The sequence below is a fragment of the Euphorbia lathyris genome, chromosome 10, assembly GCF_963576675.1.
Source record: "Euphorbia lathyris chromosome 10, ddEupLath1.1, whole genome shotgun sequence".
In the NCBI taxonomy this organism is placed as follows: Eukaryota; Viridiplantae; Streptophyta; class Magnoliopsida; order Malpighiales; family Euphorbiaceae; genus Euphorbia; species Euphorbia lathyris.
The window spans coordinates 11,462,461-11,475,974 of record NC_088919.1 but is presented as its reverse complement, the minus strand read 5'-3'; the positions used below and the strand labels follow the sequence as shown (position 1 = coordinate 11,475,974).

The 13,514-nt window shown below is 34.9% G+C and overlaps 1 pseudogene; it reads left to right on the top strand.

Annotated features, from left to right (window-relative positions):
- Positions 1-6,474: 6,474 nt before the first annotated feature.
- LOC136208536 (putative disease resistance protein RGA3) lies at positions 6,475-12,432 on the top strand (annotated as a pseudogene).
- Positions 12,433-13,514: the final 1,082 nt, after the last annotated feature.

Here is a 13,514-nt window from a genome sequence, read left to right as displayed (position 1 = left end):
TTTGGAAGTTGATTTCTATAATTTCTTTTTACTTTTTATTCTCTATCTATCCTAGTCAATAAATCTTATTTTTATTTGTCCATGTCAATAGGCTGAATCGTCCTAACGATGCGTGCCGCCCAAACTCGTTCGAAAAGTTAAATAAGGGCCTAGTCCATAACAGAATCAATGATCAACAGCTGAATATGAAAAAATAATTGATCAGGGGTTTAATTATGCTTTTTGCCTATATTCTTTTCAAAATCTATCCATATATGACAATATGGAGTTTCAGAGTGTATTCGAATTTGTTGATTCACGTTTTTAAATCCAGAGTGCAGCTGGAGGTGTACTTGGGTTAGTCGGCGCAATGCTTGTAGAAACTTTCCTTTTCATCATTAGAACTTCTCAGAGACAGGATGCGAAACCATCGAGTTTCACTTCCAATCTTAAGAAGACTCAGTAATCTGTTGAAAGTAGGCTTGTCAATGGGGTGGATAATAAGGAAGTGTTGGATCCAATCGAAGTAATTTATTGAGAGTGCCATTTGACAATTTACGGTCCACACCACACTTGTATACATCATGGCCCCGAGTATCTGGTAGTCAACCACTTGACCGTCTCCCCGAAAAGCTTGATTAATCATGGAGTTGCTGCTTTTGCTTCTTCTATACTCAGCGTATGGTATGGTAGGCAATTACCATGGTTCAGTATATCTGTTGATATGCTCCTTTCAGTCTGAGCCTCAAACAAGCTCCTGTCTTTGAACGTCACATTGTACATATAGGGAGAGAAATTTATGCATGATTTTAGTCAGTTTTTGTGAGATCTAATTAAGTTTTCCATGCATCAGGAATTCAAACATGTCTGCACAGTAGCTCATTCTCTTCATTTCTTACAATTACAGACATTCTTTTCCGTCTAATACTCAACTCTAGTAACTGAACAAGATTATACATTCTAGAACATTGTTCAAAACCAAGGCCGTCGGGACCGTCTAGGCCCCACTTAGGTATTCAAAATCAAGAATCTGACTTGATTTTCTCTGATTTGTCCCTCTTGGTATTTTTTTGTCCCCTAGGCGATTTTTAGTCGCCTAGGCTCGGCCTAAGCGATGATGAACTAAAACGTTTATTATTTATTTATTTATTATAATTTACTTTTAAACATTGTTGCATGGTTATTCGAATTGTGTTTATTATTTTCGAATATTTGGGTCTAATTGTGTTCTCTAGTTGTTTTCATGATATGATTTAAGATTTGAAGGATATCTTTTAATAACTTTTGGTGAATTATATTACTTGTGAATATTGTATTTTATTGTTTTGAGTTGTTTTAATGATATTATTGTTGAAATGTTGATGCATTCAATCGACAAAAAAGAACAATGTGATTCACTATCAGAATTTAACGCATGTTTGCATCAAAAACTTGGAAATTTAATTTGCATTATCTCTAGATTGCTCCTTTTCATTTTCAAAACTTTGCATAGGCTTTCTGAAATGGTTGAGAACTAAAATTTACAATCTACTGAGCAGGAATTTCATAACATGTAGAGATGAAAAGTGGGTTTAAAAATTTGCAAATTATTATCCGCTAAACTTGTTCAAAAAAACTTAATTGACCTTTTGAATTTAGGCTTTCTGAAATGGTTGAGAACTAAAATTTACAATCTACTGAGCAGGAATTTCATAACATGTAGAGATGAAAAGTGGGTTTAAAAATTTGCAAATTATTATCCGCTAAACTTGTTCAAAAAAACTTGATTGACCTTTTGAATTTACGTAGTGTTTCATTAGGTCTTGAACTTATTTAAAGTGTTGTGATTAATCCCATAAATCTTCGAACTCAAAAAAAAAAAAAAAATCCCATAAATCTAGAAAAACGTTCTAAAAGTCTAAAAAATAGAAAGTTAATTTGTTTTAAAGATTTATAATCGCGAATTAGATATTTATTTTAAGTTTTGATTTTTTTTATTGATTTAGCTAAGTTGAAATATATATCACTTTAAACAAGTTTACGGGGGGCTAATGGATTACCATTAGCATGTTTAGAGGATCAATAGGTCACTTTAAACAAATTCAGGTGGTCAATAGATTATTTTAAGCAAATTAAAGAGCTAACGATATACTTTATTTATACAAGTATAAATCAAGATTTACAATGAGAAATTGCAATGTTCAAAATGAAGGCCACATGGATCGTTTAGGTGATTGAAATTGAAAATCTGTACCGATTCTCTCTAAGCGATTTTCAGTCATCTAGGTTCTGTCTAAGCTGCTTCGACACCGTCTAGACCTTGTAGATGATGAACAAAAATATTGTGAATTTATCTTTTATTTTATTATAATTCACTGTTAAGTGTAAATTAAGATTTACAAAAAGAAATTGAATATAGCTTGTTAAAATGCACTGTTCAAAATGAAGGCCATTAAACCGTTTAGGCGCTTGAAATTGAGAATCTGTTTCGATTTTTTCGATTAGTTTTCTTTAGGTGTTTTTTTCTTCCCCATAGGCTGTTTCGATGTAGTCTAGACCATCTAGGTGTCGTCTAAGTGATGATGAACAAAACCATTTTTTACTGTGATTTTTAAAAAAAAATAAGTAATCAAGTTTCCCAATACCTACAAATACACCATCACTTTTTTTTTAAATAAAACATAACTTATTATTATCTTAAATCAGAAGATAGAACATCAAGTATAAACGATGGTGGATAAGCCCACTCACAACGAACAGAACTAGAAGTAACAACCTTAGCAAGACTATGGGCTGCTAAATTCGCTGATCGTTTCACAAAAGAGATAGAACAAGTGTTCAACACCATCACTTGAAGCATAAAGTTCAAACCTTTCATAAGCAATTGGACCTTTAATGCTTCAAAGATTCAAACACTAGGAAAATACACAAGAGAGAAAGTTCTAAGAAGTGAAAATTTATATAAGGTACATTAAGAAAACTTAGAGTAATAAAACCCGACAAAAATTCAAATATAGAGTAATAAAATCCTACACAAATTTAAGATAAAATCGAAATAAGATTTACGAAGGAAAGAAAAAAGACCACGGTGATCAATAGAAGCTATAAAAGGAACACTTGAAAATAAAATTATAAAGGATGGTTACATAATAATAGAAAAATGATCAATATTTACGAGTGTCTTATGCTTATTAAACAAACCGTTTTTTTTAATATAAATAGACACATTCTTTAAAAAAAAAAATGACTTAATTGTTTGACAAAACAATAATTAAAAACATGATTTTTTAATATTTTAAATTAAAAATACCATGTGATAATAAAAGACAAAAATAAAGGATGATTAATTGTAAAAAACAAATTCAAACATGATTTTCTTTATAATTTCTTCTAATTATAAATCACATACTTCCCACAAATTCAAATCCAACATATGCATTTCATTCTTAGGTGCAAAAATACCCCTAATATTTACAGTTAGGAACAATTGTATCCCTAACGTTTAAAATGATGCAATTTTACCCTAAACATTTACAAGTTTAGTCAATTTCAAACATTATTATAAAGCACATCTATTTTGTTCTTTATTCTGCACCAATTACATATCCGTTTATAAAAAAAATTCATATTTTTTATGATTTAATAATAGAATTAAAGATTCATAAACTGTATGTTGACACTTTGAGTAGTGAGGATCGGTTAATATGGAAATTCCATTCTTCAGGACGTTACACAGTGAAAAGTGCTTACCGACTGGCTACAACGCTGGAAGCAGGAGAGAGATTTCATGTTCAGGGAGCTTGGAAAAAATTGTGGTATGCTGAAATTCCACACAAAGTCCGGCATTTTGGCTGGCAACTAACACGCAATTGTCTCCCAACACGGGTGAATCTCCAAATACACGGGTTACAGGTATGTAGTACTTGTGTGATATGTAACGAACCTTGAGAGGATGGATGACATCTTTTTATTGAATGTACATGAGCAATAAGAGTGTGGTAGAAGGCGGGACTTCTAGATCGAATTAATGCGGAGGCGGTGGCGGTTGAGAACTTGACAGCATGGTTTCATAATATGATTAGAGCAACATCGGAACAAATTGTAAAAAAAATTTTGATGCACATCTGGAGTTTATGGCAGGCTAGAAATACCCGTCTTTGGCTGTATGAGATTCGTACAACAGATCAAATAGTGGCTCAAGCTTCCACAGTACTTAATGATTGGTCAGAAGCAAATGCCTTGAGAAATCGGACTGGTACGGGAGAACAACAGATTGGGAATATAGTAGCAGGAAATATTTCATATGCTGGTTGCACGGCTTGACACCCGCCATCGGAAGGATTTCTCTCGTGTTGTGTTGATGCTGCATGTTTTAACGCTGATGGTCGTGCAGGGATGGGAGCAGCAGTACGAGATGCATATGGGTAGTTTGTAATGGGGAGATGTGCGGGTCTGTTATGTTATTCGACAACACGAGAATGTGAGGCCGAAGCTCTATTACAAGCTATGTAATGGCTACAAGCTGATGGAATAAGGAATGTGGTTTTCGAATCTGATGTTAAACAAGTGATTGATGCAATAAATTTTACTTCAGGTGATGATTCTGAATTTGAGGATAGAATTATTCAAATACGATCGATTCTAACATCAAATGACTCTTACTCAGTCAAATGGATACGATGACAAGCGAATGGGATGACACATATGTTAGCACAGTCTTCTTGTTTATCCACTTGCCCTTCTTTTTTTAATTTATTACCGAGTTCTGTTTCTGTTTCATTGTTACAATTTTGTCATGATCTGACTCATTAATGCATTGTTTTTTTGATTAAAAAAATAATAGAATTAAAGATTAATATTTTTAAATTCGGTGAAATATTTGATTTTTTATCCAACTTGTACAAAAACAATATAATTTTTAATTTTTTTGAATTTTTTTTCACGTCTAATCATATGCTTATGTTTATTACTAATTAGTGACAAAATGTCACATATATGAAGTGTAGATTGCAAGATTCATGACCGAGAAGACCGTTTGATGAATTATTTCTCAAATTGACCCAATTTATCAACGTTAGGGGTAAAAATCCTATTGGCTGCCAATGCTAGGGGTAAAATAACACCATTTTAGACGTTAGAGGTAAAAGTGTTCATAGTTGTCAATGTTTGAGGTATTTTTGCACATTATTTCTATAAAATAACAATTAAATAACGAGTCAAACAATAATAATCCTGTCTATTGAAATTTTCTGATAGGTAGGGATAATACTTGATAATAGGCATAACACTCATTTTAATCCCTAAACTAACACTTCAAAGTCAATCAAGACCTTAAACTATCAAAATCATCAATTAAGTCTCTGAACTAAGCAAAAATCATCAATTGAGTCCTTATGCTATCATAAAACAGAAACTGTGACTATTTGACATGGACTGTAATGATTTTTTTGTTGACTCAAAATGTATTTGGGGAAGAGATTAGGAAACTGTTTAACCGAATGATTTCTGATGATGACTCAATTGATGATTTTTGCTTAGAATATGGACTCAACCGATGATTAGTTTAGGGATCTGATTGTTGATTTTGATAGTTTAAGGTCCTAATTGATATTAAAGCTTTAGTTTAGGGACTTAAATGACTATTATGCCTTGATAATATTAAGGCTAAAATTGCACTATTTATTTTGTTAGGGGTAAATATGTAATTTTCTAAAAATGATAGGATTTAATTTGCAACTTATATTCCTACTCATTTTGAAAGAGATTAGGGCGGGTTTGTTAAACAGAAACAGAGAAAAAAAAAAAAATATAGGATTGCCTTCCCAATCCTATCTACGCGATTTCACCGATTCAAATCCAAATCTTATTTCACCGATTCAGAAATCCCAAACCTAAACCGTCATTTGTTCATCGCTCGCTGCTCCTAAGACTCAGACTCCACTGGTGGTTCGTCACTGCTGCCGCTTCACCTCACCGTCGACCGAGGCAAACAGATTCTGAGTTCTTTTGCAGGTTTGTGATTTGCTCTCCTCTCCATTTTATGTTGTGGGAATGAACTTTTCAATCACATTATTGCATCGGTTTCGGTTAATCAAATACACTTGAAATGTATAATTTCTTCCCAATTCCGTGATCGAATTGAGTTTAACTGTTGAAGATATTCTTTGAAATTAAGTTTAAATGTTGAAATTGAGTTTAAATGTCATGAAGATATTTTCTTAATTTGGAGGTTTTAGGATTTGACATAACAATTTTAGAATCAATTTGATTTTGAGTTTCATACAGTTAAAAAATTTAGAATCAAAGGTGTTAAAATATGCAAAATTATGTGATTTTTATGTTAAGTTTTGAATTTTAGTGGCATACTGTTAAAAAAAACAAAGTTCAATGGCTATGCGTGTAATTTACCCATTTTATTAGTTGGATTTACATTGTTGACCTATCGGTATTGCTAGTCAACTTTTCAGGAAATTAAAGATCTATAATTTACATTTCATTTCATTTGTTAAAGTTTCAAGCTTTTTCTTTCTACTTGAAATCAAGCTACCCAATTTAGATTGCTCCTGTTTCCATGGAAAAAATGGCAGAATCGATCCTTTCTGATATCGCTGTTGGACTCATTTCGAAGCTGGGTTCTGTGGTACTGAAGGAGATAGGGCTGTGGTGGGGTCTGAAAGATGAGCTTCACAAACTCGAGAGCACTGTTTCCACAATCAAAGCGGTGCTTCTTGATGCTGAGGAGAAGTCGATGGCGGATCATGCCGTCAAAGATTGGCTTGGAAAGTTTAGTGAAGCCATGTATGATGGCGATGATTTGTTCGATGAGTTTTTAACAGTGGACTTGCGTCAACAAGTTATGGATGGTTCTAAAACAGCAAAAAAGGTGCGTCTTTTCTTTTCAAGTTCCAACCAGTTTGTTTTTGGTCTCAAAATGGCTCGTAAGATTAAGGCCTTTAGAGAGAGATTAGATGAAATTGCTGCTGACAAGACTAAGTTTCATTTAAAGGAGCGATCTGTGGAGAGGGTTTCTGTAGTTGAGGGCAGAGAAACTCACTCCTCTCCACCTAAAGATGTTATTGGTAGACAGGTTGAAAAGGAGAAAATTGTAAAGTTTTTACTCTCTTCTGATTATGAAGAGAATGTGTCTGTTGGTGCCATTTTTGGAGTTGGGGGTTTGGGAAAGACTACACTTGCTCAGCTAGCATGTGATGATGACAAGGTTAAGAACCATTTTGGGTTGAAGATGTGGGTCTGTGTGTCTCATGATTTTGATCTGAAGTCACTGGTGAAAAAAGTTTTAGAATCTGCAACTGGAAAGACACCTGAAATTGCAGAGATGGATCCATTAAAGAAGCTCCTTCATGAAAATTTAAATGGGAGAAAGTATCTCCTTGTGTTGGATGATGTGTGGGATGAGAATCGAGATAAATGGGAGAAGTTAACAGACTTGTTTGCATGTGGTGCAAGTGGAAGTAGAATTGTAATCACTACACGATCCAGAGCGGTTGCAGAGGTTAGTGTCTTAGAGATGAGTAAGCCATTTGTACATGAATTAGAAGGTCTGTCTGAAGATGAAGCTTGGTCGTTGTTCAAAAAGATGGCATTCAAGCGTGGACAAGTGTCGAATCCGAACCTTGAACCTATTGGAAGGGAAATTGTAGCCAAGTGTTATGGAGTTCCTTTAGCCATAAGAGCAATAGGAGGTATGTTGCTTTGTAAGGAGGAGGCTGAATGGCTAAGGTTCAAAGATAAAGAGCTCTCCAAGATAGATGCGTACAAGGAGGACATTTTACCAATTCTTAAGTTGAGCTACAACCATCTTTCTTCCAATTGTAAGAATTGTTTTGCTTATTGTAGCTTGTATCCTGAAGACTATAAAATTCCTGTAGAAGATCTGATACAACAATGGAAGGCACAAGGGTATCTCAAGTCAACAGATCCAAATGAGTCTCTTCAAGATGTAGGCTATGGGTATTTCATGAATCTTTTTTGGTTGTCGTTCTTTCAAGATGTTGAATGGGATGATTTTGGTAACATTGAATATTGCAAAATGCATGATTTAATGCATGAGCTGTCGGTTTCAGTTGCTGGAGACAATTTCTATGGATCACATTATCGTATTGCAGAAAAAACTCGACATACGTCATTTCAGGTTGATTCAGACTCTATTTTGCAAGATTTTTCTCCATTGTGCAAGGCAAAAAAGTTAAGAACGGTATTATCGTTGGAACTTTTTCCCATCAAAGAAGAAGAACTCGATGCCATGTTTTGTAATTTGAGATGTTTGAGGGTGCTTAAAGTATGCGCCGGGGTTTCCAAATTAATAAACTGCCAAGTTCCATTTATAAATTGAAGCATCTAAGGTATCTTGATCTTAGCTTCTTTTCCGATATCGAGAAACTTCCATATTCAATCACCAATTTACAGAACTTACAAGTGTTGAAATTAAGTAGTTGTTTTAAACTCAAGGAACTGCCAGATAATATCACAAAGTTGGTCAATCTTACAGAACTTGACAATTCCGGGTGTATTAGTTTAACTCATATGCCGCGGGGTATTGGGCAACTGACACGGCTTGAGAAATTACCAACATTTGTGATAGCCAAGGATAATTCTATCGCCGAGCATAATGGTGGGCTTGATGAATTACAAGCATTGAACAGATTGAGAGGTTCGTTGGAAATCACGAATTTGCAAAACGTGAAAAATGTTGCATTTAAGGCAGCTAATTTGATCGAGAAGGACCTGCTTCAAAGTTTAAAATTAGACTGGAGCGCCTTTGATAATGTCAATGTGAATGATGAAATGGGATTGGAAGCTCTACGCCCACACCAAAATTTGAAAGGATTGACTTTGTCGGGTTACAGAGGAGTGAAGCCTCCAAGCTGGCTACCATCTATGACTAATTTGGTGTCCATTGGTATTTCGTTTTGCAGAAGCATACAGTGGCTCCCACCATTTGATCAGGTCCCTTGTCTTAAAAAGTTATGGATTGAAGATTTAGCTGACTTGGAGCTTATAGATGTAAAGGGAGGATCTTCTTCATTCTTTCCTTCCCTAACAGATCTTACTCTCGTAGACTGCTATAATCTGAAGGGATTTGTGAGATGCAAGACTGATGTTGGAACGAAACCATCATCGATATCAATGGAAGAGCTGCCCTGCTTTCCTTGTCTTTCTCATTTGGAATTTGGAGGTTGTCCTAACTTGACTTACATGCCACTTTTTCCGGAGATTAAAAAACTGGAATTGAATAAAGGCGGAATAAAATCCCTGATGGAAGTACTGAAGGTGACGACAACTTCAGCATCACAATCCACCTCTTCACCTTTCTCTACTCTCGCTCAGTTGGAGTATCTTTCAATCTCCGATACTGAAGGTGCCGTTGAACATTGTCTATTTGATGAGTTTCTACAGTACCTTCATTCTCTTCAAACACTTGAGTTTTATGGTTGCCATTGGAAAAGTCTGTCTAGTGATGAGAAGGATGATGGCATGGCGTGGCAAAGCCTTAAAGTCCTCCATTTCATTACATTTATGGACATGAAAAACTTGGTTTCTCTACCAAAGGAGCTTCAATACGTTACCAATCTGCAACATCTGTACATAAGTGAGTGTAGTGGTTTGACCTCTATACCAGAGTGGATGGGCGACCTCGTTGCATTACAAGATTTGACTATCGATTCTTGTTCCCAACTATCAGAAAGATGTAAGAACAACACAAGAGAGGATTGGCCTAAGATTTGTCACATTCCAAATATTTGCATCGACTATAAAAGTATTCAGAGGAATGGCTGCTATCTGCTCTGATTGCAATTCTTTCTCACATTTTGGCAAAGTATGTCATTCTCCTCTGCAATTCTTTCTCGCATTTTTGCAATTCTATAAAAATCTGTATTTATGGATATTGTATATGGTTCATGTTTAGTTTAAGGCTTAATACACAAATAACCCCCTAAACTTGTCCAAATATTGTAACTGCCCCCTCCAACTTTCAATTGTAACAACCTACCCCTCAAACTTGTCCAATTGTAACAACTTACCCCTTAAACTTGTCCAATTGTAAAACACAACCCCAAATTGCTGACATGGACTGCAATTGAAGAAACACGTGAAATACAAAATCTGCAACGCTCGTGGAGTATGATAATCAGATCTTTGGCGTGATACGAATCCGGGGAAACTTTTTTACGGTTGCTTCAAATACGGGGTAAAAAAATTCCCAATTTTGGGTTATGTTTTACAATTGGACAAGTTTAAGGGGTAAGTTGTTACAATTGAAAGTTGAGGGGGGCAGTTGCAACATTTGGACAAGTTCAGGGGGTTATTTGTGTATTAGGCCTTAGTTTAATATGTACAAGAAAGTGGGGGTCTTTTTGTAATTTATATTCCCGTTTGAATTGTCCTTGCAGTGATAAACAGACCCTGAAACAACATGCGATGTTGATAAAAGCCGCTTAATTGTCATCAGAATTTACAAGGTCAGTTCCGATTCTGAATGATCAACTGTTTGCTTCTTTTTGTATTTGAATATGTTAGTTACGTGTCTTCCCCTTTGATTTATACTTTCATTTGTTTGAACTCTGCAGTAAAATTTGCCCTTTGATTCAAACTTGCTAGCAACATCGGAGCTCGTGGTGGTCTTTTAACCAATCTGGTATTACCTTTATGTTCTTCATTTACTTAAGAACATGTAAGCTAGAAAATTGGAATATCAAATTTGAATCAGAGATTTTTGTTTGAGATCATTTCAGGGCAATTCGTCAAAAAGGTTCTACAATATCAACTTCAAATAGGATTCTGAGCATCTCAGGCAGGTAAAATGTGAAGATCAATGACAAAGCAAAACTATGGTTTAACTTTCTCATAGTGAGACCTGATTAACAATGTGAATAATCACGAGACTTCTTTCTTTCAATATGCTAGAGAAGCACACTCGAGATCGGTAAGTTCATCATCTCCTCGTGTTCTTTTATGACATGGTGGCTCTCAATTATCCAATTTCTGATTGACACTTAAATTAAAGCTGCACATGAGAAAACCGTTCATTTCTTTACCGAATTTCTGGTTTAACAGGTGATGCTAAGGACAATGAGAAATGGGGCATATAAGAGAGTTTAAAGGATCCAACTAACTACAGGCAACAAAAAATGGTTAAGGCCACAAACCTGAGCTATGCTTAACAATGAGCCAGTTGCTTTGAACAATGAGTATTTGTTTTATGCATCTCCTCTGTTTCTTTATGCTTAGTGCTACCTCTTTTGAAATGTCTATTTCTATCAAACAAAGGAAACGAATCCACATATTATTTGCCTGAATGATGACGTGAAATGCATGTTTATGCTGCAGATTTGTAAGAATGTTATGTTTAGCTATACTAAATTCAGATTTCTGAGAATTTGGGAGCTTTTTTCTGTTATGCTCAATTTATAAGGTTTCACAAGGAATTTAATTCTTCAATGGTTTGCATATCCAATACGTTGATTCTGTTCTCTTTTTTCGTTTTTCATTTTTGAGATTATGATTTTGGCGAGCAAGAAATTAGTATATAATTATGTTCTCTAACATAATGCAGACGACCGTTGATTGTTGTGGGCTGTGGCTAGCATCGTCAGAGCTCGTGGTGGTTTTCAAACTAATCTGGTATTAAAACAATCCATTGCCATTATTACGCTCTTCGTTTTCTAATGAACATGTAACTTTTGCAAATTGGAATATCAAATTTGAATGAGACATTCTGGTTTGAGATCATTTCAGGTCACTGCCTCGAATAGGTTCAGCAATATCAACTTCAAATCAACCGTCTTATCTTTCTGAAGACCAATCTCGGTAAGTTTATCATTTATCATATCTTTTAAAGACATGGTCGTTCTCTCACTTATCCAATTTCTAATTGGTACTTCAATTAAAGACGTACACGACGAGAAAAATGATTCATTTCTTGCCGTTGTTGATGTGAAAAGTCTGGTGTAACAGGTGAGGTTAAGGACAATGAGAAATAGAGCAGATGAGAGGAAGAGAGAGCTTTAAGGCTCCAACTAACTACAAGCAACAGAAAATCAAAATGGTTAAGTTACTTTGAATAATGAACCAGTTGCGTACTTGGTTAAGTGAACCCAGCGGAGCAGCTGCGAAAGCAAACGAGTCTTCACGGGGCTTGGTTAAGTGAGTCCAGTCCAACGGAGCTGCTGCAAAAGCAAGCGACTAGGCAAAAAAAAAAGTTAGCAAAGTTTGTTAAACAATCATTGTATTGTTCATCTTATAAGCTGATGCGACAAGTCTACTTAAGTTTGTTCTATAAAAGGGCTGTCCGGTGCACTACGCGTCCCTGCTAAGCGAGGGTCCGGGGAGAGGTCTCACCACAAGGGTGTATTCGGAGGCAAGGCTTCCCCTGCCAATTTATTTTGTTCTATATATTAGTATAAATACTGATCTCATATATTACTTCATCTAATAATAGAATCATCTTTTTCATATTTTGTGTAAATATTTTAGGATAGTACCTGAAGTAGATTCAATTGATATACATCTGAGGATATTGCATATGGTTTTATTTTTGCTCCCTCAGATTTATTGTAGAAAGAGATAGAATAGAGGTATGATGAAAAAGTAACCTCAAATAAGGAAAATTTCTAGGGTGGACCGGTAAATTATACCGTGCTTTCATAGTTTCAAATGGACATTCTACTTGAAACTAACAACCAATAAGAATACTTTATTTGAATGGATCACGTAATACATTTTAAAAGTAATGGGTGGATCTCACTTAATTTATTATGGGATCCACTCAAAGTCCTTAAAAAACATGCATCGCAAATAACAAAAATTTCAAAGGTCGACTTCATTTGAGTGGATTCTATAATACATTCTAGAAATAATGGATGGATCCTGCTTAAACTGCTTAATTTATTGCTGAAGTTTTTAAAATAGACACCTCAAATAAGGAATTTTTTTAGGGTGGACCATGCTTTCATAATCCGATGTGAACATTCTATTTGAAACCAACAACCAATGAGGATATTCCATTTGAATGGATCTCGTAATACATTTTAAAAGTAATGGGTGGATCCCATTTAATTTATTGTTAGACCCACTCAATTTGAAGTCCTTAAAATAGGCACCATAAGAATGGTTTACTCGTTTGACGTCATTTTCGTTTCATCATGTCACTGGCTAATAACTCCATTCTCAGTAACTGTTAGGGTTTGGAAAAGGTTTATATTCTATGTTATGTTAGATGACATTCTCATCACTAGTATCGGAAAGGAATTTTCTATTTCGGAACTTGGGTAAAGCTTTATATTTCTTAGATATCAAAATTCGGTATTCGTCTTCTGGCATACAAAAATTCCACTTTCTCCAAATACTTGATGCACTACCAAACTTGAGATAAACCGAAACGACTTAGATAAACAAGAACAATTCTTATGACAATAATACGAGCTAAACTATTTTTACCGTCATATTCTATTACTGTAAAATAAAATGACCTTAAAAAAACATTTTTTTTGTAGATTTATTTGAATGTGACTGCAATGGACATAGAAATGGATCTA